A 26,277-nucleotide genomic window follows, 5' to 3' on the forward strand; every position below is an offset into this window, starting at 1 on the left:
ATGATACCCGAGTTGGGGGGGGGGATTGTGTCAAAAGCCTTGGCTAGGTAAAGATAGGCAGTATTCACTGTCTTACCTTCATACAGGGCTTTGGTGACATTCTCAAAGATGTCTACTTGGTTTAATAAGCATGATCTACTCTTAACAATGCAAAACTGGGTTGGGTCTAGAGTTTGAGGGTCACCTGTGTCCGTGTTGATAAGGTCCATGATGATTCTCTCCATGGCTTTGCAGATGAGACTGGTTAGACTTATGGATCTATAGTTCCCAGGGTTGGTTGATGGCACCTCCCTTTGTGCAGGGGGATTACTGCTGCTACTCTCCACTTTGCTGGAATAAAGCCAGTTCTCAGGCTATGGTTAAAGAGAATGCCAAGTGACTCCACTAGGTCCTGTGTTAGAGTGTTTAAAAGCAACCTGGGATGTTATCTGGTCCCATTGAGGCCATTGCTTTGGAGAGAGCAGATATGACCTGATCCCTAGAGATACTAGGCAGATGACTGGTGTTATGTATATTTTGGGGTATGGTTGATGGGGAGAGAGGGGTGAAGTTTGTGCCAAATCTGTCAACTAGCAGGTTATCAATTTCTTCTGGTATGATATGAGTGGTACCATGTACTACCAGTTTGAGACATAACTGGGCACTCCTTTTCAGATTTTAGACACAGATAAAGAATGCCTTATGATTATCCTTAGCTAGGGATGCTATTTTAGCTTCATAGTTAGCTTTAGAGGACTTTACAAGATTACTGATTTGCTTGCTCAAGCTGTGCAGGGAATTCTTCCTCTGCTGAGCTTGTTCCCTCTTGTTCTTAGACATCATTTTCTTCCATTTGTTATATAACCTGTTTATACTTGAGGTCCACTAGGGTGGCTTGTTTTTTCAGGAGGACCTGTTTTTTTGTGGTCAGGTAGAGCCGAGTCTTTACAGTTGCTTAAGTGTTTATACAGGGCATTTGTGTACACCTCTGTATAGGAGTCCTTGGCTGTGATTCCAGGGGGTATAAAACTTTTGATATCATTGCTTAGTAGGCTGTAGTTTGCCTTGGAAAATGTTTTTAGTTATTTTTCTCCTGTGGTGGTGACAGGTTCAATAGTTACTTCGAACGAGACTCTGTATGGGGGGGGGGGGGTATCTCTGTTCTTGATACAGGCCATATTACTAATTCCTAAGGTAAATTTATCTAAATCTGTCCAATCTTGAAGACTTAACTTGAAGAAGGTTAAGATGATACCTGCAGCTTTTAATGTACAATGGAAGTTTGGTCCACAGGTAAGCAATCCTGTGGGTAATGAACCTTTCCTTCCAGTGAGTTAGCCATCTCGTTGGTGAAAAGGGATAAAGTCTTGACTATGACCGAGGTTACCTGTGTTCAACTAGCAGCTGAGGCACTTTTTGGAGTTGGCATGAGGGAGGCGTGAAATGGTGAAATGTAAGCCTGCTTGACTGAAATTAGGGGAGGGGATGGATATAGGGGAGGGGATGGATATGTGCTGAGATTCTACCCACAGTGGCAGAATCTCCAGTGGAGAGCAGAGATAATGGGAGTATCCTTGTCTATAAGAAGGGTGGGGCTAACTGATCATGTCACATGGAGGTGTGATTCTGCATTGTGAAGGTCCACTGCATGCCATCCCCTCGGATGCTGATGCTGATGAGAATGCACAGGGGAAATACAGTGCCAGTCCAGTATCCATTCCCTCTCCTTCACCAGGGAGCAAATGAGCTGTATGGCTTCCATGGCTTCCACTCAGGAGGAGCAAAGGGTCAGCAAAGTAACTGAGTGGTAAGCAGAATAAGCACAGAGGTGGAGGACTAAAGCAAAAAAAAAAAACAAAACAAAAAACAAAAAAACAAAAACAAAAAACAAAGAGGGTGCTTTATGTATGTTCTAAAATAAGCTGAGAGTTTGAAATATGTTTCCTAATGTTGAGGAAGAGAAGAGCTAATAAAATAAGACCTATCATAGCCCTAAAGGCAAGGCATAGATCTCCACACAAGAGTCTATACAAGACGGAAGCAAGTGAAAACCTTTTCTGTTCAGATAACTAAGGGAGCCTTGCTTTTTAATTCTGTTGGTTAGGAAATAACGTCTTTCAGGCTGGGCTATACATTTGGTAAGAAGCATTCCAATCAGATCATAATATTTAATGCCTTAAAAGGAAGGAATACAGGGGGGCAAAAATCTCCTTGGATGCTGAAAATAATTTACTTGGCAATAAATAAAAGGTTTCCTTACTGCAACTAATACTCGATGATCAAAGGACAATTCAGAATCGCATCGATCTTAAGCTAAGTTCCATTTATCTGATAATCAATGTGAAAGATATGTTTTCTAAATGTGACTAGAGTACATTTTTTGCATTAAGTCAGAAGCCATGGTCAAAACACCAGATGCTGACTGTCTAACCCTTCTTGGGGAATATCAATCTCCAAGGGAATCAACAATGGAACCCTGTTTGCAGTCATCTGCAAACATGGTCAGCCACAGTCTTTAGACATCTGTCTTCACATTAGATAAGTAAATTTCAAAGAGAAAGGGAAACTGAAAGTGATCCAAGACAGAGCCCTGAGGGACTGCACTAGTGACTATTCTATTAGATGAGAGGGTATAACCAACTCTTACCTCACATCCTCCATGTACAGTCAGAGAACCAGTTAGCAATCCTTTTGGTAATATAGGGATTAATATTTAAACTTAGTTTATAAAAAATGTCTGTGAGGAATAATACTGAATGCCTTAATAAGGTCAAAGTAAGTGTCATGAACAGAATGAACTGCATCAGTCATACCATCAAAAATGCCAACTACATTAAATAAGCAATACCACTCACAAAACCCTACCAGCCAATATTGAGGGGCTGTAAGTTACCAGTTTTGCTGTTATTGACTAAGATCCTCTCCATGATTTTACAGATAACATTAGTGATACTAATTGGGACAATAATTTCCAGGGTCAGTTACCAATATCACTCTTGAGGTACCACATCTGCTGTTTTCCAAGCTCAGGCACATACTTTCTGAAGAGGTTGAGATTATAAATCATAAGGTGGGTTTCAGTAACAACATACTTTGTGCTAAAATAAGTCAGCCTGGTATAGTGTCTGGGTCCTTGGAACTGCAACTTGTTTTGCTAGCATCTTCCAGAATCTGATTTATAGTGATAATGGGATGAATGGTGCTAAAAGATTCAAAGGAGGGGACACAGTAGCCTTAAATAGGGCAAGGCAGAACACACAACTAGCAGTGCAAGTATGAAGCAGTAATTAGCATTATTGCTGCTGTAGGAGTGACTTGAGTTAAAGCTACTGTAGTACAAAACCATATAAGTAGGAGCAGGTAATCCTGCAGAGAGGATTACCTACACCTTCATTGCTATTTCACCTACAGGAAAGCTGAGTGAGCATAGTTGAAGGCATGCTCACATATGCACATGCTTTGCACAAACACTAATGAGAATGTTTGTGGTGTGTAGTCTACCTGTGGAGATGACACTTATGTAAAGAATGGTACACAAAGGCAATTCAGAGAACATCTGCCAATATAAGAAGAAACAATGGGGCTGCGAGTGCATCAGGACTCCTACTGCAATTGGCAGTAGGAGTTTATATGCCTCATGGTTTTGGCGTCTTTTCAAGCTTGCTAGTTGTTGCTGAAGCACCTACCAAGAGGAGAAAACACTGAGAGAAGAAAAGAAGCCACTTTTGTGATTTTAAGTATTTTCTTCTGATTTTTTGTAAAGTTTTACTGCTTTGCCACCTACTTTTTGGCATTTTCCGGCTTGCTAAAGTTTATATCTGTAACAGTAACAGTACTTGGAACACATCTAGAGCCTGTTTACTGCATTTCCTGTGTTGCACTTAATTTAAAATAGTCTTTTTCTCTAAAAACTGCATTTTACCTGATTTTGGCCTAGCACTCAAGTATGGGGTCATTTATTGCACTGTTGTGATTATTTTGCTGCTTGTGTATCTCTGCTACCTTTAAACTACAAAAAAAAAAAAAAAAATGCTTTTTTCCCACTTTCTGAAAGTTAAGAAAGTTCAGTTACAGATTTGCTGTTCTGAACTGTTTGGAAGTTTCTAGAAGGCCAGTGCTTGCTTGGGCTAAAGGGAAGTCTCTGTGTTCACCAGTGGGAGTGGTAAACACTGAACAGCCTGCCTGTCCCTGGAGGAGTGGTTATTACCTAGAAGCTGTAGTTTTATTGGCCATTTTGGGTCAATTCTAAACTCCTTGATCTCTCTCTCTTAAAACCCTACAACTCTCTTTTTGTGCGGTTTTGCACACTGAGCAGCGCCGCCTAAACAGGTTTAAACTATTCCAGGCTCCACAAAGTCTGCTATTCACTTTTTCCCTTAGAACTGTTCAAACTCTCAAAGTAATCACTCTATTCTCTTTCTAAAGCCCTGCACTTGCTCAGCTCTTATATGGAAACACTAACTAACTAAAGCACTACACCCTCCTTGACTTCTCATAAGTATTAGACTCCTGATTGGTCCTTCCTGATCAAGTCTAAAATCAGTTCCCTTCCCTAATCTGATCCGTAAAAAAAAAAAAACAGTTCCCTATACTAATCTGGTATGTCAAAGGGTCAGTTTCAAGGTTACTCTCCAGTCCAGCTGGTGAATCTGGGAATTTTGAGGCAATGTTACAATTGCCTTATGTACACAGACAACCCTCTCTTCCTTCCAACAAACTCTAATACATGTGAGAGATGCAGTTACACAGCCAAACTGGAGGCAGAGCTCTCTCAACCCAAGACTGGCACAGTCAGTCAGGAGGAAAAGGTAACCACCCACACCACAAATCCAGTCTCACACAGACCTATTGCATCTGCATACCCAACACATAAACACACAAAAACATACTCGGAGACTCTAAATAAAAATCTGCCTAAACAGCAAAGACCTCCTAAGCAGATATCCAAGCAACAGCCACCCCTCAACAATACCCACAAATGACATATCTCACAAAATCAGTGTGCCTCACAGTCACAGCCCATAAGTCCAAACAACACACCAAATACACTTGTTATAGGGGACTCTATTGTTCGGCACACTGACGTCCCACTCACCAGACTGAACAAGGAAAAGGTCACTGTAAGCTGCCTGTCGGGTGCCAGGATCCACCACATAATGCAAGCACTCAGGTCACTCCAAAGCAAGTACAAGTATAACTCCATCATTGTCCATGCTGGTGTGAATGACCTGAGACGTACCTCCCTGGACTACATGAAAAGAGACATAGAGGAGCTCTCTGATCATGTAGCCCAGGCTGGTATGTCCCTGACCTTGAGTAGCATCTTGCCCTCAACAAGAATGATGCCACAGTATAAAGACAAAATGATCAGTTTCAACAATTGGCTAAAGTATTGGTGTCATTCAAAGGGGATCCAGTGTCTGTCAGCCTGGGATGACATGCTGAACAAGCCACGTTGCTTCGCTAGGGACGGCTTGGACCTATCACCCTTAGGCTTTCGTATACTGGCCAAGGCTCTTGCCACCCCATAGTGCCTTTTTTAGGCAAGGCTCAAAGGACAAACCCACCTCCATAGACAACCCAAAGATAAAAAAACTAAAGGTAATGCTACTCAATGCCAGCAGTCTAAACCTCAAGATGCACACTCTCGAGACTCTCCTCAGTATGGAGAAAATTGATGTCTGTGCAGTAACAGAAACCTGGTTCAAGGCTCCTGAGAGCACCCCAACACTACCAGGTTATAACTCATACCATGCGTTTCGGCCCCAAAACTCGGACCGAAGCACAAAAGGAGGGGGAGTATCTATAATCATCAAAGATACCTATACCTCCAGGTTAGTGGCACTGCATGAAGCATCGGAAACCATCCATATGCAACTAACAGCGGGCAAAACTGTTTCAGTTTGTAGCCTGCTACAGAACACCCTCCTTATTACAGGAACCCCACTTGGCATTCCTGAGAACACTGGAGAATATGAAGGTCTGTCCAAACACTATGTTATTGGGTGACTTCAACTACCCAAACACCCTCGCCCAACGGTTCCTTGAATTTATAAACTCTAACGCAATGGAACAACTGGTCACCACTTCCACAAGAGGGAACAACATATTGGACCTGGTCATCACCAACATAGGGACTCTATGTTCCACACCAAAGGTAAACCCCTCATTGGTAAGATCAGACCATAAACAAATTTCCCTGGACATCCATATCCCATCCCCACCCCCAGCCAAGGAAATCACTGTAAAGAATTTCTCCAAAGCCAACTTTGCACTTCTCAAGACTAAGGTGGAATCCTTCAAAGCCCCTGGGCCAGAGGATAATACAGCCCAATCTGCAGAATCCTTTACAAATGCATTCTATGAGCACCTGCAGGAATGCATGGATCGTGCTATCCCAAATAAAACCAAGACTCACTCCTCCAAAAACAGGAGACCGGTCTGGTGGACCACGGCCATAAATAAGCTATACAACAGAAGGAGGAAGCTACTACATGACAGAGCAAAATCCCAAAAAGGGAAGGCATCTCTGATCAGTATTAGCAAGAAACTTTGATCCCTCATAAAATCATCAAAGGCCAGTTTCGAAAGAAAAATTGCCCTACACACTAAAGATAATCACAAGGCCTTCTTTAGTTATGTCAGAAACATGGGCAGAAACTCCCAGATATGCTCTGAATTGTTGCATAATGGTACAAAATATACCAAACCTACAGACATAACCAACATCCTGGCAGACAGATTCAGCGCAAACTTCTCCCCCCCTTCCTCCCAAAGGAGCAAACGCCTATCCCAACTGAATGTAACCTCCCTGACATCACAGATGCACAGGTGAAAGCTGCCCTCTCCAAAGCAAAAAACACAGCATCTATGGGACCGGACGGTGTCCCAGGCTGTGTCTTACATGAGCTCTAAGAAGAACTGAACCCTCACATTAAGTTACTGTTCAAACTTAGCCTTACTACAGGATATGTACCCAAAGAATGGCATACAGCTACAGTGGTTCCACTCCACAAAGGTGGTGCCACAACGGACCCTGGAAACTATCGCCCCATAAGCCTGACTAGTCTGGTCTGTAAAGCTATGGAACGTATTATCATGGAACTCATAAACAAAGACATTGGGAGCCTCCAGACACTGGACCCTACCCAATTCGGCTTTGTTAAGGGCAGATCTTGCCTCTTAAACCTAGTTGATTTCTTTGAAACAGTTACTAAAGCCATAGATGAGGGCAAGGTAGTCCACACAGCCTACCTGGACCTCGCAAAAGCCTTCGACGCAATACCCCACTCGGGCATCATAAATAAGCTTACCAGCTTAAATATCAACCCCTATACCACAAGATGGGTTGCAAACTGGCTCAGAGATAGAACCCACATGGTCAGAATCGCAGGTGCCATGAACGAATCCAAACCAGTTACAAGTGGCGTCCCATAGGGCTCAGTTCTGGGACCTCTCTTGTTCGGTATATACTTCTCTGAGGTTCAGGCTAACACGGGAGGATTATGGCTGACAAGGTTCGCAGATGACTGAAAACTGGGGGCCATAATCGAATCTCCAGCTGACACAAGCATCCTCCAAAAGCGTCTCACAGAGATGGATGCTTGGTGCCAGAACCACGGCCTCAAGCTAAATGCTAAAAAGTGCATAGTCATCCCCTTTGGGAAAAACAAGGTGCCCACAAATGACCACATAGGTGGTAATCCATTAAGTACGGAAGAAGTAATTAGAGATTTGGGGACCAACGTAGATAGTAATCTCTCCTTTGATAATCACGTTGCCAAAGTGGTTAGAAAGACCTTCTATATAGCCCACCTTATCATGAAAGGGTTCGCATCTAGATCAAGAGAGATCATTGTGCCCCTCTACTCATCATGCCCAAAATTGAATACAATGCCCCTTTTGGGATGTACCTTACCCGACACCTGCAGCAACTGGAGAGACCCCAAAAGTACCTCACCAAGAGCATCATGGGCTACAAACAGATGTCCTATGCAGCTCGACTAAAGAGACTCCAGCTCTACTCAGTTGCTTAGCGCCTAGTCAGAGGCATCTATGCCTGACGTACAAAGCTTTGTCAAACCCAGAATTAATGGACATGCTCCACCTCAAAAAATCCAAGTCCTTTAGAGCTACACGCTCCAGGGACCTAAACCTCAGCACAAAAATAAATAGGACATGCTGGACGGACAGATTCATTTCCCAGAGGCTTCCCTCACTCTGGAATAGAATCCCAGTTCATGTTAGACATAGCCCCTCGCTGACCCTCTTCAAGCAAAATTTGGACGCATGGATGGGAAATCGCAAATTCACCCCGGGATCTCTCCTGTGTCCTTGCTAGACAGAGGCACAGTAAACTAATCTTAAAAGGGTACCTTCTGTGACCTACTTTACAGAGGCACAGTAGGCTAATCTAATAGGGAGGTGGAAGCCAAATACACTCTGGCTAGGCTTATAAATGTCCTAGGGCAGATAGCCTAGTATCTACCTATGAACCTATAATCAATCTCTAGAGCTGGAAAGTAAAGTCAGCGATGAGATGAACCACAATTTCCATTCAGTTTCTTGTAAATATAAATGCATGTGATCTAGGACTAAGAGCAGGCATAAGAATTTCAAACCATATGATTAATTCATTGGTGGTTACTGCAGTTTTGCAAAAGAATGACAATAGTTTTCCCACAAGTGCTACAGATTGCTTAGTCTTGGACAGGAGGCTAAAGTATGCACCCAGCCTCCAAAAATGTGTTGAATACACCTTCTACAATGATCTGATCTGTCTGGATAAAATCTGTATAATATAACTGGGAAAACACAACTATGTGCAGAATGGATTCATTTTATAACACACTAATAAAAAGCACACTGAAAACTGCCCTCTGCCTTCACATAAATATATTTACTCACTTATTGATGCTGTGGTGGTGGTGTTGCGGTAGCATTGTCACCTCACAGTAAGACGTTGTCCTGTTCAATTCTCAGCTAAAGCGTCTTCTGTGTGGAGACATGCGTGAATGGGCATACCTTCGTTGAAGGTTGTGCATCAGGCCTGGCAAGTTGGTACATAAAAATCTACTGCCAATCATTAGCAGACCGGAGTTCCGCTGTGGTGACCCCCAAACCGGGAAAAGCTGAAAGATACAACAACAACAACGTCAATGTGTTGTTGACAGAGTTAGTATCATTAGGCCGATGTCTAATTTCCAGGGATACTTAAGGTGCTATTCATACTTATTAGGAGAAATTTGAAAAAGGCACTACAGAAATTCCCCAGCTCTTCTCTATAAGTGCTGGTTGAAGGGGGATCTTTTACACCCACATGAGCTAGCACCAATTTAAGCACGTGGAACCTCAGTTTAACATTTTTTGCAACCCTTTATGCTGGATTATAATGTGAATACAGGAATATTTTGAATCTAAATGCCCAATCTGCTGGCATCAAATGTTAGTGTCTCACAACAGCATATTAGATTGCAAGCACATAATACTAGGAGGGGCACAGCACTAATATGGTCTGAAATGCCTGTTTATTGATTACGTAGAACAGACTTGGCAGGTCAGATGCTTTTCTCAGCTACAGCTACTACTGTGCATACAGCTTGCATACCATATGATCCTGTAAACGTTACCAAAGCTTCTGACAAAAGTTTTAAGAAAACTATTTGCCAGAAGAGGCCTGTCAAGCTAGCACAGGATTTTATTCCCTTATCTCCAAAACATTTGTTTACTGTATTCAATCTCGGTATATCACAGGACTTTGCCTAATCCTATCCTTTCATTTTCTCATTGGTTTTGCAATGCTTGCATTTTGCTATTAGTTCTTTGTGTGCTGGATCATTTTTTTTTTGCAGGTTACAAGTTTAAAGGACAGCCACCTCTGAATGCTATAGGAATCCATTGTGAAAAGTGCACACATGCACACCAGTCCACGTAGCAACATGTCTTTAAAACGCGGAAGGGCTGAATAGTGCTATTTGAAAATTAAACTTAAGAAAAGGCATTGGATAATTCCTTTGTAACTCAGTAAACCAGATGTCTGGCTACTAATATACAGTATATTGGCTCCACCTTGTGGTCAGGAGCAAAAATAGCACATGATTGCACATTGGTATGAACACTGGGAAATGTTTTAAATGAACCTGTGCCTTAAGGACAGACTGCACACTCGTTCTGTACCACATATTAGCTTGCTTCCTATATTACAATGATGTTCTGTTTTTCTAATATCAAGATTAGAACTGGAGACAAACACTGAGCTAAACTCCTGATTTTTTGGAATATCTTGGGTCTGAATTTTTTTTTTAATTCTTTGTTTCAGCATATTGTGTCATCTGAAACCCTAATGAGTGGCTTCATTCATGTTTAGAAAACATTTGCCTTCCAAAATCTGAAGGCATCGGTAAACTGCAATGTAACATGAAAAATTTTGCAGACAAGCGTACACACACACACACACACACACACACACACACACACAAACACACAGATTTTTGCTTATTAGTGCAGACTTTTCTTCACACCATAACATTAAACAGTGAGTTAAAAAGCATGACCATGGCTATTTATTTGTTCACAGGGGAAGAAGAAATGAGGACCTTAAATTCTGCGAAATTACCAGCAACTAAATAAATCCCTTTCTAAAAACTCAAGGTATACGCAGCTGAAGTCGTTGGGCTGGCAGCTCCCTTATAATCTCCCAGAACAGATGGATTAAGTCATGCTTTATTAAGCCAATGTACACTGGCATAATTTCAGGGGTAACATCTGGCACCTTGAGAAGCTTCTTGCGTTTATTACTATCTATGGATTGCTAGGTTTGGATAAATTTATACAGTGAAGCTTTCAAGGCTTCTGCCTTCTGATATGTTTATCCATGCCTACAACTAAGTGTGCATGCTTTCTCAATCTGTATATTAAGTAGATATGACATATTTGGGAGAAAAGAAGCTGTTGCTGAAAACAAAAATGTCTGAATACACTAATAAGCAAATGCTGTGATCCTTCGTTTACGTTACTGTTTTTGATGTGCACAGATTTTTGTCTGTGTTCACATCAGTTGTATTTGTTCAGCATTAGTCTGGACAACCTGATAACTATATACATGCACCTGGCATTCAGAGCTGACGAAAATGTGCAATCCGACAACTACACATTCTCTGACTTGGCACTAACACTTGGCACTGTATTGTGCTCTGACATTAGTTGTGTTTTTTGTTATTTGGTCAGTGTAAAAGATATCATCTTTAAACATTTTTTAGACAGCAATTATGGTGCCGTGATAAATCATCTTGTGTCAATTAACTGAGATCACATATTAACCCTCCTTCACTATGTATTGATGTTCATGTCCCTTTTCAGTATTTTAACCAGGTTTACAGATGAGTTCTTATAGCATGAAATCTCAAATATCGCTTGCTCGCTTATTTTTAACAGGAAACAAGTATTTGCCTTAGACCGCTGTCCTGCATTTTCTGGGTGGGCATGAAGGGGTGCAAAAAACTTTTCATACTTTCTCATTACTTTGCATATAATGAGCAGTTTTTGAGATTTTAGAAGCAGGTACTTGCAATGGGAGAAACTGTGCTGCAGTCTCTCATAGGAGAAGTCTTAGACAAATGCAATGAAACAGTTATCTCCATGAGGCTTAAATATAGTGGAAACTTTCACAATAAACATAAATAAAGATGTTATGAAATCAAGAAATTATTAAATCAAAAGAAAAGTTCAGAAAAAGCTTTCATACTTTGACATAGCCAATTCAACAAGGCTGAGACCATTAAAAAAAACACTAACAAAAACAACCAAAATTAGCAAAGTTATGTTAGAGGTAAAATGTGGCAATAATAAGTCATTCTATATACAATGCCATCTGAAAAATGAAATGGAAGGAACAAGAATGTCATGTTCTAGAACACAATGATATTACTATAGCATATATATATATATATATATATATATATATATATATATATATATATATATATATATACTATAGATGGATCTATCATGTTAGCATATGGATTTGGAATAAAATACAGGCTACAAAGGCAAACTCCATCTACCCTTCCCCCATACAACATGAAATTACATCCAAAATTGTTCCCCTTGCCCTCAGTCATGTCAGAAACACCAGTTTTGTGGGATCAAATGCAATACCATGGAGTTTAATTTTTCCAATCAAAAATAGTTTAATGTATACAACCCTTATTTGGGTCTACTTCTAATAATTGAAAGCCAACTTACCTGTAGATGACTTCACTGAGATGAGAACACCGGACCGTTACTTTACCGAATAATCAAACTACCAAAGTTTTTAACATGGTAACTATAAATAATACTTTGTGTGAAAAGTATTTGCCATGAATGAAGGGGGCACTAGAATACATTGGTAAACAGAGATGTGAGAAGGGGGCCTAGGGCCTGAGACTGACAGCTAAAAGGCTCAGCTCTGTAATTTGGCTGAGTAAAGTTTAGTCTGTGTGTGGAGGCTGGAAGGCCTTACCCAGGACAGTGGTGCATATTCCCTTTATGCTCTTGGAGCCAGTTTGGACTTATAAATTGGTTACTGAAACAGACTTGTGTATACTTTCTCACCATTCTTTCAGCCTTGATTAGCAGTGATGGGATTCAAACCATATTCATCTTAACGTCATTTGGTGGTATCCTGACATCTGGGTACCTCATTGGTTGCAGTGATACATTTGTACCATCACTTTTAGGGGCATTGTTACCAACTCCCAATAACATTGGGTGATAGTAGTTCCAGCCCACCATCACAGTTTAGACTTGCTTATGAAGTTGTACATTGGCAGTGAGAATATTCACTTGCTATGGAGAAAAGAGTCCTTGTGGTACATTAAAATTCAGTACTTTATGTGTTACATTCATCAAATGCACCTTTACTTTATTTTACTTTACATATTTTTAATGACATCATGTTTTGTTACTGCTGGTTCATTTGTGTTTTCTTGTACATGGTTAAATATCTGTGGATTCTTGCCATCTGGATGAAAGAAATATACTTAAACTGCTACATGGGGCCATAACACCCATCTGGCCACTGAATACAATAGCCAAATAAATTAATAAAATGCACAGAATTACTCAAACTAATGACTGGTGCCAGAAGCATGGCCTCAAACTGAATGCCAAGAAATGCATCATTTGGGGAACATGGTGTCCCCAGTAATTATCACATTAATAACAAAGTACTAAGCATGCAATCAGTTGTGAGGGACTTGGGCACCAAGGTTAATAGGAACCTGACATTTGACCACCATGTTGCCTCTGTTGTATGGAAGGCTTTCTACATGGCCCACCTGCTATAAGTAAGGGTATTTCATCCAGGAACAAGGAGGTCATAATATCCCTGTACTCCTCCCTTATCAGACCTATTATCGAGTACAATGCCCCCTTTGGCATGTACCTTGCCAAGCACATGCAGCAGCTGGAGAGACCACAGAAGTTCCTGAACAGGAGAATCCAGGCTCTCAAACACCTGTAATCTAAAATATTTAGCAAACACAACCTCAGAAATAACCAATAATATAAATAAAGGTTGTAGCAAAGTCACCACAACGACACGGCAAAGAAATGCACTTCATTCCACACACCACAGCACAATGCTAAACTAAACGTTAACGCTCCAGTTCCTATACATTTTCATCAATAATAAGACTTCATCAGATAACCATAATACAATTCAAATGGGTTTAAATAATACACTTAATTAATCCCATCCAATAAGAAATGTATATAAAATTTAAAAAGACAATAAAATATTAACCCTTGGCTTACCTTCCTACTATTCAACCCTACCTAGTATGTACATAAAACATTTTAGTTATAAATAAATAAATATTGTGTACATCATACTATGTAACCTAAAACACTATTTAATACATTAAAAACACTAAAACCACAATAATGAATGATAAATTACATTTTAAGGAAAATTTTGTAGGGATATCAACTAAACCTACTAAAGAGCTCTATCTGGTGGTCAAAATAGTATATAACAATACTTAAAACTGTCTGAAGGTGTAGTATGAAAATAAATACATAGAGATAAATCCATATTATAATTTTGCTGCCCTGAGTTTTGTCAAAGCAGCAATTGAAATGCTATCATTTAAGCCTGGGGGTCTGGCCGCATCAAGTGTTACCTGCCAATATAATACCCGGTATTCCAATCTGGTCTCCCAGGCACCCCACCCCCCCGGCATCTATCCCCACAACCTCTAACACAAAAAAACAAGTATTTAGCTTGTTTGCATACTTGGGAATGCTAATAAAGAACATTCTTATCATTCTTTTTGCTTATGTCATAGACATGCTCATAAATGCGTTTCTTTAAACGTCGTTCCGTTTTTCCCACATAGAAGGCATTACAAAATTCACACATAGCAAGATAAACCATGCCACTGGTGTTACAATTACTATAACAGCGGCTGGTAATAATTCTATTTCTAGATGTAATCTCTATCTTGTCCTTGTTAGATACATAGGAACATTGGGAGCAAGCCCCGCATTTAAAAGTGCCTGCACTTTTGTTGTCCTTCCTGCACCTTATTCCACCTCCACTCTCAAACAGTTCCTTCAGATTTTTTCCCCTTCTAAAAATAATTTTAATAGGTTTGTTGTTAAAACATTTCAAGTCAGTGAATGTAGTGAATCTATCCCATTCCTTCTTCAATACTTCACCCACAATCCTAGAGTCCGAGTTAAATTCCATAGTAAATGCTCTACAAAACTCATTTATATCATCCTTGTCTGTTTGTGATGGCGCCCCTTGTTCAACCCTCCCTAACAAGGGTCTATATTTAGAGGCACGCAAATTCTTACATCATGGTATCTTTTAACAATTCTTCTGGGTACCCCCTTCTTTAAATAACCCCTTCAGGTATTCAGCTTCATGTACAAAATCTTCTTCCAAGTAAGTTAATCTACTGGCTCTTATTAACTGACCCTTAAAGATGTTTCTCTTTTGAAAATAGGGGTGGGCACTCTTAAAATGCAAACAAGAATTTGAAAAGGTTTCCTTTCGGAAAACCTTAGATTTTATATCCCCATTAATTTTAATAATACTAACATCCAATAAGTCAACCTGGTTATATGTTATAGAACTAGTAAAATGTAAAAAACTAGTGGTAGTTACCAATTAAATTAAAAATTCCTGGAGCTTATTTTCTGAATCTTTCTAAAAAATGACTATATCATCAAGAAATCTACTATAGTGTGTTCAACATTCACAAAAATCTGGAGTTGAATATACAATTCTTCTCCCACCATGCCAATATAATATTGGCATATGTGTGGGCACAATTGGCCCCCATAGCAACACCTTTTACTTGGTGGAAATATTCTCCAAAATAAACAAAGTTATTCTTTAGAATAAGCTCCATAAGGATAAGAATAATTTGTAACTGATCCGTACTAATATTACCTTTATCTACTAAAGCTTGTTCCAACCAGTCTAAGCCTATATCCTGTGGAATGACAGTAAACAAATCTTTAATATCCACAGTTACAAAAATAGTTCTTTCAAAGGACTCACTCAGATCGATCCCTTGTAAAAATCCCACGAATCTTTCAGAATTGTTGTCTCAGTACCCCAACATTTTTTAAGTGTGAGATCCACAAATTTTGCTAGGGGAGCAGTAATTGATCCCTCCGCAGAAACAATAGGTCTAAGAGGGGGGTCAATTTGGTCTTTGTGGACTTTGGGGATTTCAAAAATAATGGGTATTCTAGGTTGTACCACATGTAAATACCTAAAAATATCCACATCTATCAAACCTTCCAAAAGCAAATCATTAAGAACAAGTTCAATCTTTTTGTATGCTACGTTTATTTTGTTCTTAGATACCCTAACATAAGTAGTAGAATCCCCCAAGATTTCCATCATTTTCCCTTTATAAATCACTTGGTATGTAAGGACAGAACCTCCCCCTTTGTCGAGCTTCATATGCCTAACATTTCTATCATGCTGAAGTTCTTTTAATACCCCCCTCTCATTCTCATTTAAATTACTATTGCACCTATAAGAATTCTGAACAACGTGGCAAATCTCCTTTTCAACTACCATCTCAAAATTCTTAATTTGGGGATGCAATGGGGGGTTATACTCACTTTTACGTCTTAACCCTGGTCTCTGTACATTAGCTTTCCCTTGAACACCAGTTCAAAATTCAATAACCTGGTGAACATTTTAAGGTCCAAAATAACTTTGGAAAGATCACATTTTTGTTGTGGTATGAACTTAACGCCCTTGGCCAATAACCTAAAATGTTCCACAGTAAGTTCAACTCCACTATAATTAAAAATATTTATAATTCTCATAAGTAAATTTATTATTTACTTGCACTATAATTGAGGGAATTGGTTCCACCACAATTGGTTCTAAATTTTCCCCCTCCCTCGACAACCCCCTCATTTTTCGCCCCTCTGGCGATACTGAAAATATTGAGGTGCATTTTGATTCAGCAATCTCTCCGATCGATGGAGGGGGGGGGTTTTCTAAAGGGTCCAAGTAGTTATTTCCATCAACATAATTCTCACCTTTAAAATCAGGCTCGGGGTTACCCCCACTATCACCACTTTCACCATATCTAATCCTGTTGCTTTTTCTTGGGTCAGGATAACTTCGCTTCTCCTTATATTCTAAAATGTCCCTATCCAATTTTTTAATCTTATGCTTAATATTGGCTGAACACATATCATCAGTCTTATCCATAACACCATAATATTTTCTTTTTTCAGTCTCACCTGTGTGCATTAAATCACTAGTAATAATATTATTAAGATGTTCAATAGTATGTTATATTTCATTCATTTTAATTTCATTCTGCTTGATTACAATTTTAACAACATCCAAACCACACCCATTGACTACATCGATCAAGTCATTAAATAATACAGAATTCATATCAATATTATTAGGGAATCTGTATACCCTTAGGAACGATACCCCTTATCAAACATTCTTTGAGGTATTCGTTATCAATACACAGAGCCTTAAACTTCCCCAAACATCAGCTAACCTATTTAAACCGATACTATAGGTAACAGGTTCACTTTTCTTTTCCATTGCAACATTATTAGTTTAAAAATTATTATTGAATTTTTCATTAAGCCAATTACAAAATAACTTTCTGGGCTTATCTGTCTCATTAGTTAAGTTATTATTGTGAGTACAGTCACCTTGTATTGAAGGACCGGATGCCCCTTCTCTTCTGCCGCCACTAATATTCTCAGTCACTCCATTCTCTCCAGTGCCAGCAAACAGGTTAGGAGTAAATAGTTCCACATTTTGAGTCAAATCATGCCTGTTCCGTCCTTCCGACACCGTTCCTCTATTTAATAAAGTGTCCATGCTCTTCCTGAGAGCTGCCATTGAATCCTCACCATAACGAAGAGCCCCCTGATTACCAGGAAGACCAGGAGTGAGCAAAGTCACTAACGAAACTCTGATTGGAGTAAGCAGGACCACTAGCTGTGAGGCCATCTTAGACCCAGCCTTTATGGAGATGCTGCATATTCGTAAGTCAAACGCCACTCATGCAACCCACACACAAGGCCTCAACCTGGTGTGTGACATTAACAGAACTTGTTGGTGGGACAGATTTGTCTCGCAAAGATTCCCCCATCGGTGGAATAGACTCCTGCTCCATGTCAAGCAGAGTACCTCACTAGTTCTGTTTAAGAGGAACCTGGATGACTGTATGGGAAACAGAAGATACATCCCTGGGATCCCACCTGTGTCCCTGATAGACAGGGGAAACAGGTACTGACTTTGTAGGAACATGGACAAAATTCTTGTGTAGGCTTATAAGGGCTTCTGGGCCAATAGCCTGGTATCATGCTATGAACCTATGAACCATCACTTTCTCCTGAAAGGTTACATAAACTAGAGATCATTACAAATGGAATAAAGTTGCTGATAAGAAAAGGAGAACCCAGTGGCACTGCTCAAAATAAGCTATTATCACTCTTTCAAACAATTAAGAGATCTCTCATAGTTTTACTCTGCAGTTAGCAAACATGGTCCTGCCAGAGCAGAAGGATAATTTACATGCATTGTCTGGATTAGGGAGACTTCAAGAAGGGAATAGCTTTTGTTCTTCAAAAACAGAAACTGCAGCACAACTTATTGCGTGTGTGTGTGTGTGTGTGTGTGTGTGTGTGTGTGTGTGTGTGTGTCTGCGTGCACGCGTGTGTGTGTGTGTGTGTGTGTGTGCTCACATGCGTGTGTGTGTGTATATGTGTACATGCATTTGTATGTTTGTGTGTATGCATGTACATTTGTAAATCTGTGTTTGTGCACTTGTGTGTGCACAGAGCCAGATCATGGTCAAAGGAAGCCGTGGGGCAGGGTAATGGACAAGGCCTTGCCTTCCCCATCACAGTCATTCCAGTGTCCCATTAATCCGCTGTCTCTCTCCAGTTACCAGAAACACCATTCAAACCCATCAATGTGTATTCTATTTTCTTCTTTACTTTTACAATTTAACAGAAATTTACATTTCCTGTAACACTTTTATTTCTAATTTTATAACACAAATACTTATAGCCATTTGGTAAACAAACAAACGAGTCTTGAATTGAAAACAGATTTACCATGAGCAACAATAAACTTCTCTGGCCTTGAAATTCTCATTCACTGAAAATGCATTTGGCCAGTGCCAGGTTAAGTGTACCTTGGGCCGAGGTCTGTTTTCAAACCATGGTCTCTGCAAACATTGTTAGGATTATGCATAAATGCATTTGTTCTTTGAGACATCTTCCCTATTGTATTAAATTATATTCCTTGTTTAACAGAATAACTGTTGAGTGTTTTAAATTTGTAGCTTTGAACATTGTTTTCCAGAAAGTGTAACAAAATATATGGACCAATAATGACAAAACTATCAATTTCAGAACATTTCAACATTAAAAGACTACTCAAACTGCTGTCATTATAATCTACCAATATCAATCAATATGTACAATCTCTGCAAAAGTAAACATCATCTGAATAATTCTACATTAAAGAGAACTATTATTAATGCAGAGGTTGCAGCTGGCAAACAACTTTGCATTTCACTGATTCATCTATAAATGCAGTGCCTGCTGCCCTTAAATAATACATTGCCTATGTTACATTAAAAATTGTCTGCAGATAATATTGTCGTAACATTTCCTGAACAAGATCAGCTATGCAATAGGCAATGGCTGGCAAACAAGAATAAATTCAAAGTTACTAGACATGCAGTCCTGAAGACCATTAAAGAGCTTAGCAATAATAACCAGACAGTGCTTTAGAACAATTGGGAAAGTTGTGACTTGTTCAATGTCACACATTAAGTAAATGAAGGTGGAAAGATTGAAATCCTGCTGCCGTGGCAGAGCGAGTAGCTCACTATCATGTTGGATATTTAATCCTTGTTACTAACTGCTAGTGTAACAACTTTGACTAATTGCAGAAATCCCTTACAATCTGATCTTGTAGAGAAGACAGTATTACAGACACATGCAACAATAACTACATAACAGATGATGAAAATCGAAATATTCTGATCATAACTTCAAATAATGCAGACTATATGATCTGACAAAAGTCAACCCATTTGCAGTTGCTGGAGGCTGTAAAAAAATACAGCAAAATATATTACTAAAAATGAAACATGATACACTACTAAAATGCAAAATATTTAGACTACATTATACAGTCCAGGCATGCTGTATGGATTGGACACTCAAAGTTGGCCCTAGGCATGAGTGAGTGTGTGTGTGTGTGTGTGTGTGTGTGTGTGTGTGTGTGTGTGTGTGTGTGTGTGTGTGTGTGCCTTCTGTGGAAGGTTGGGCGCCAGGCTGACAACTCGACACTGTAAAACTCCACTGCCAATCATGAGCGGACAGGTGATCCGCTGTGGCGACCCCTAACCGGGGAAAGCCGAAAGAAGAAGAAGAAGATACAGTCCAGGCATATTAATGAAGTCATTCACTATTCTGTGCAATGAATAAAGCAACATGATTAAAGACAATATAAATGCTGTAGCAACTTTGTTCAACAACCCACAAGTCATACAAAAATCAGAAATATTACTACAAATAGCATGATATTTTGTGGGAAGGGCTTACATGCTTGTGTTGCATCTACACTTTATTTTTGATATTAGTCTTCAAGAATAGCTATCCAATCAGATAACCCTCAGTACAGATCTGACCTACTTCAATAGCTAATAATTCTGTATTGTTGTGGCATGCTCCTCCAGAGTCAACAGAGGACATGTGCAAATGGGGCCCTATGCAAGGGAAATAATCAGGCCACTGACAGCCATACCAATATCCCACGACTTGTCTGTCTGTCTGTCCCTAATTACCTTAAACACTGTTCAGACCTGTCAGGGTACAAACTATTTCCTTCTTTACTTTTACAACTATTGCAGAGATTGGGATTTCATTTAAAACTTTTATTTTAAATTTAACAGAAAAAACATAAAGCTATTTTCTAAACAAAACAAAATACTCTCACACTGAAAACAGACTTAGCATGAGAAACAGTAAACTTATTTTCCCTTGAAACCCACATTTAGTGAAAATGCTTTTGAAAACCCATTAAAGTACAAGAGATTAGGCTTCATAATCAAGTAGAAGATAGTAAAGCATTAATTAGCAGGTATGGGAAAGACACAGGAATTCAAAAGACAAACGTACAACGCATTGGCTAACAGTCTAGGACAGACAACTGGACACAAGTATCCTCTTTTCAGAAGCAGTGTGGGAATACTGTCTGGTGAAGTAACTTGTTCAGAGTCAGACAGAATCCAAATGAAGGTTGAGGGACTCAAATCCTGTACTGCAAGAAGCAGTTCTTTAACAGTTCATGGCCTTACTCATCTGCACTAAGTGCTACACAAACTGTTGTAACCTAAAAACAGTGAAATTCACACTTGTGTGCCTTAAAAAAAAAAAATAAATAAAAATGTATTCATAATTAAAATATTAACAACTTTAAACTCATAGACTTCATGGTCTCCAGGTTCTCCACAGCCAAATAATAAGCAAACTGTTAACAAAACAAGTAAAACAAAGACCAAGTCTCATATGATGGTACTCCTATTTATAGCAATTAAATTTCCTTCCTTTACACTACAAGTACTGTGGTTCATAGGTAATTTTTAGGATTCTAGTCCAGAGGACCATTTGGCCCCAAAGTACTGTCTGGTTAAGTGACTTGTTCAATGTCAGGGCATAAATATGAGGCAAAATCAGAGATATTCTGCAAAATTGGGCACAGAAAGTTAGACTAGTCTAAATCATTATTAGCACTTATTAAATTTATTTTTTGAATTCCCCCAGATTAATGACTTTTTCTGGGGAGGGCGGCCACCGTGGTGCAACGGTTAGCATTGCCGCCTCACAGCAAGAGGTTCTCCAGTTCGATTCTCGGCTGGGGTGCCTTCTGTGTGGAGTCTGCATGTCCTCCCTGTGGTTGCGTAGGTTTCCTTTGGTTTCCTCCCGCATCCCAAAGACATGCTGTAGGTGGATTGGATACTCCAAATTGGCCCTAGGTGTGAGTGTGTGCATGCGTGTGCCTTCTGTGGAAGGTTGGGCACCGGGCTGGCACCTTGGCACCGTAAAAAGTCCACTGCCAATCATGAGCGGACAGGTGATCCACTGTGGCGACCCCTAACCGGGAAAAAGCCGAAAGAAGAAGAAGAAGTGACTTTTTCTGGGGAGATAAAGGGTAGTATTTATATTATTAGGGGTAATTTAACAAGGGCATCAAGGAACTCTCCGTAAGTGCCATGGGGTTGGTTACATTCACTGGAGCTCAAACAGATAGGGCCCAGTTTAACATCTCATCCACAGGATGACATACTCAGGACTGCAACACCCCCATTTTGCTGCATTGCAGTGTATAGCTCTCAAAAAATCAGGGACAGATCCAGAAATAATAAGGGGCAATCAGGGACACTTTTAAAATATTAGTACTACTAATCTGATGCATTGACAAAATAAGACAAATGAGAATTAGGATATATTTTCTGAAGTAAAAGAAGCCTGTACATCTGATTATCATTAATTAAGTTTAATGCACTGACTTTTCTCCAAGCTACAGTTTGAGTCAAAATCAGGGACAGTTGAGAAGTATATTGCAGTGGTAGCAGCCATTCTACTTGAGGTGAGAATAGAACTCACAGCCTTCTGCACTAAAAGCAAGTGTGCACTGCTGACATTGACTATGAACCGCAAAACTAATTCTACAACTGGCATTCACAGATTGTAATCTCGAGGCCTGGCAGTTGGTGTGGAGGGTTAAGGCTCTTACTGCACAATAGTGAAGCTTCAGGGTTTGACTGAGCAAACTCACTTCACTAGACAGTGCCCCTGACACACACAATGATTCACTTACTCGCCATGGCAGTGTGACATAGCTCTAATTTGTTCATACTCTGCATACCCAAATCTGCTTCATGCTGTGTTCTGTATCTGAATCAAGCTGTTCATAATCTCACAGTGCATCCATCCCTGATGCTGTCTCTTCATACTCTAAATTGCACTACTAAGTTCTTCATGTGTAATTCTGCATAGATCAAATCTCCTGCACGTATGCCCTGACACTGTCTGCTCTCTCTGATTTCTGAATTGGATTTTTCTGCGCTAATGTAATCTGCTCATGCAACCAGAAGTTGAGGCTTTTCTTTACTGTTTAAAAATTAAATAGAGCATACATTTTCATTTTTTTTCTTTTAAACAATTATTGAAGCATTTTAGCCTAGGCTGGGCCTCCTCCAGCAGGGCCCTACACCTTGTGCTGCATCCAGCTGTATGTGTGGGTATGTGTGCGGGTGCATGCATGTGCGTACAAATGTGTGTGCGTATGTGTGCGTATGTGTGTGTGTGTGTGTGTGTGTGTGTGTGTGTGTGTGTGTGCATGCACATGTTGCAGAACTCATAAGCTGGAGAGAGAGACCTCACAGACATTCAGTGTCACACAGGGATGAGACCTGTATATGAAAGGTATGGATGTCTGATTGGCAGTGCACATATGGCCTTTGAACCATAACTGTAAAACTCCTCTGCCTACATACTGACATTGATCAACTCAAAAGCAAAGTTTGTGGTTATTTTAGGTGTTGTTTATCCTCTTGCCTTTCATTTTGGCTTCTTGCTGTATGTTAACATGATCATGGTTTATAGGTTCTAAGGAGGTTACTAGGCTACTGGCCCTAGGGCCTTTATAAGCCAAGCTGTTATACCTTTGCTCCATTATTGACCAGCTTGTACGGTCCATATTTGCAGCTCAAGTCTATGATCAGCACCAACTGCCTTATCCAAGATGGACATAGATGACACCCCAAGGGTAAATTTATGTTATCCCATTCAGTTGTCTAAGGTACGCATAAAAATGGGTCATTGAGGAGCTCTGTTTTATGGGAATTGGCAATCTGTGGGAGGCATATCTGTCTCTCCAGCACATCCTGTTAATGTCACTGGTTAGGTTAAAATCTCTACAGTGAGTGAATCTTGACCCATTTGACTTGTGGATGTGCACCATTTCCATTACGGTAGGGTCCAGGACTGTTCTGTAGACCAGGCATAAGTCACATCTTAGCAGCCTATAAGATACAGAGTATAGTGACAGGGCCTTCAGTCTGTCCATGTAGATCATGTGTTGAAGGCCCTGAATTTTCTTGGTGAGAAACCTCTGAAGTCTCTCCAGCTGCTGCAGGTGTTTGGTGAGGTACATACATAAGGAAGCATTGTATTGTATTAGTGATCTGATAAGGGATGAGTACAGGGGAGTTATAACATCCTTAGCTCTGAGATGTGCAGCATAGAAGACTTTCCTTACCACTGTGTTCCCAACTCTCTCACCACAGGGTTTGAGCTATGGAGGTACTGTTAATATAGTAATCTGCAGGGATTTCACCTATGCTGAAAGGGATGATAATGCATTGTTTTGTGTTTAGTTTAAGCCTGTGGCTTTGGCACCAGTCATTTATCTGTGTAAGCCCTTTTTGTAGTATGACAATATAATTGGGGGACTCAATGATTGCACCCAGTTTGCAGTCAGTGGAAAACTTGGTAAGCCACAGGCCATCTATTTTCACCTGGACGTCTGACAAACAGATTCCAAACATTAGAGGGGCCAGCACAGGACTGCGGTGGTGGTGCTGCGGTAGCATTGTCGCTTCACAGTAGGATGTTGTTCTGTTCGATTCTCAGATAGAGCGTCTTCTGTGTGGAGGACATGCGTGAATGGGCGTACCTTCATTGAAGGTTGTGCATCAGGGCTGGCAACTCGGCACATAAAAATCTACTGCCAATTATTAGCAGATGGAAGTTCCACTGTGGTGACCCCCTAACCGGGAACAGCCGAAAGACACAGACAGGGGGGGCCAGCACAGATTCTTGTGGTACACTACTATTAACTGGCCTGCTGGTAGAGGTGGAATCCCCAACTTTGACTATATGCATTCTGTTGGCTACCCATCTAGTGACATATGGGTTAATTCCCAGCTGGATGAGTTTCTCAATGATGCCTGAGTGGAGGACTGTGTCGAAAGCCCTGGCTAAGTTAAGATAGGCTGTATGTACTACTTAGCCTTCATCCAGGCCTTTAGTGACATTTTCAAAGAAGTCCACCAGATTTAATTATCATGATCTACCCTTAATGAAGCTAAATTGGGTTGGATCAAGAGTTTGAAGGTCACCTATGTCTTTGTTGATAAGGTCCATCATGATTCTCTTCATGGCCTTGCAGATATGGCTGGTTAGGCTTATGGGTCTATAGTTCCCAGGGTCAGTTAATGGACCCCCCTTTATGCAAGGGAATTACTGTTGCTGTTTTCCACTCTGCTGGGACAAAGCCAGGACTTAGACTGCAGTTGAAGTGAGTGCCAAGTGGTTCTGCTAGGTCCTGTTTTAGACCATTTAATAGGCAGCCCGAGATGTTATCTGGTCCCATAGAGGCTGTGTTTTTGGCCATGGAGAGTGCAGTTATGACCTGCTCTTTGGAGATACTAGGTAGAGGACTGGTGACAGGTAAGCTATGGGGTATGTCTGGTGGGGACAGGAGGGGTGAAGTTTTTGCCAAATCTGTCTGCAAGCAGGTTGGCGATGTTCTCAGGGTCAGTATGAGTGGTATCATTCACTATAAGTTCAGCAAAAAGCTGGGCCTTTCCCTTTAGATTTCTGATGTAGCTAAAGAATGCCTTGTGATTAGCCTTAGATAGGGATGCCAATTGCTGCAGAAGATATAATGTAAAGAATCACCATTGGATAAGTTTGTAAAGTTCAGTTTTGTTTTTTGTCTTATGAAACAGGAATGTGACAAGAACTGAGATCTATTCAAGTATGTTTAACCTGCTCTCCAACTGCTTTGCCTGGATGGATAAAGTACATGAACCAGTCAGGTAAAAATCATTTTCTTCCAGTTTATAGATTTGATTTAGTTTGTGAATTTTTTAATATCTTAAAACCTTTCATCCTTATACTTCCACCATTTTAAACAATAAATTATTAAGTAGACGTAAATATATAACCATTGATAATTAAATTGCTGGGCTTTTCGGAGAATATTGTAATTGCATATAAATGCTTCTCTCTCCCTCTCTCTCTCTCTGTCTACATATGGCTGCAGTTGATTTGATTGTGACACATCTATCATGTGCCATGATTTTCAGTAAATTTCATCATTGGTTAGAGTGGTCTGCATGAGTCTGAATATGATATAACTTCAGGAGTTATCTTCTTTCTCAGTGGTTGTGTGATGACAGAGTTAGTATATTTAATTTCTGGGGGTGTGGTGGGGGGCTGCCATGAAAAAGCAAATTTTCTTGTTATTTTAGGTGACTGCAAATGTAATGGACTTGTTTGATTTGCGATCACCTTATTTTGTTGTTTTTTGACAAGATAAAGAGATCTCCAGTGAAGTCCCATGGCATATTTTATGTTGATAATCAATGAAAACTCATTTTTTCAAAGATTAGAAAGCAGACATCCACTTTCACAAAAGTGCACTTAACCGATAGTGCACTTACACAAAAGTCACTTAACCGAAACACGGTACAGCGGGGGTAAGGAAATATATCCCTTTCCCCACTGGAGTGCGACCTCGGAGTTAGTATATATAAGTAGCAGGGATGTGGGGGTGCAGGGGGGCTTTCCCCCCCTGCAAAAATGTATTCTTCTGTGCCGGACATACCTCCATTTAATATAATTACATATACTATCTCGGAGATCGCACTACAGTGGGGAAAAGGGTATATTTCCTTATCCCCGCTGTACTGTAATTCGATTAAGTGA

The 26,277-nt window shown here is 40.1% G+C and overlaps 1 long non-coding RNA gene across 1 annotated transcript in view; it reads left to right on the top strand.

The window, feature by feature from the left end:
- Positions 1 to 26,277, top strand: part of LOC122789674 — a 120,854-nt gene that overhangs the window by 49,842 nt on the left and 44,735 nt on the right. Inside the window, exon 2 of the long non-coding RNA XR_006362860.1 lies at positions 25,296 to 25,385. This is a non-coding gene — a long non-coding RNA (uncharacterized LOC122789674). The remainder of the gene's footprint in view (positions 1 to 25,295; positions 25,386 to 26,277) is intronic.

Source organism: Protopterus annectens, chromosome 15.part0 (assembly GCF_019279795.1).
Source record: "Protopterus annectens isolate FY-2018-M chromosome 15.part0, PAN1.0, whole genome shotgun sequence".
NCBI classification, from domain to species: domain Eukaryota; kingdom Metazoa; phylum Chordata; order Ceratodontiformes; family Protopteridae; genus Protopterus; species Protopterus annectens.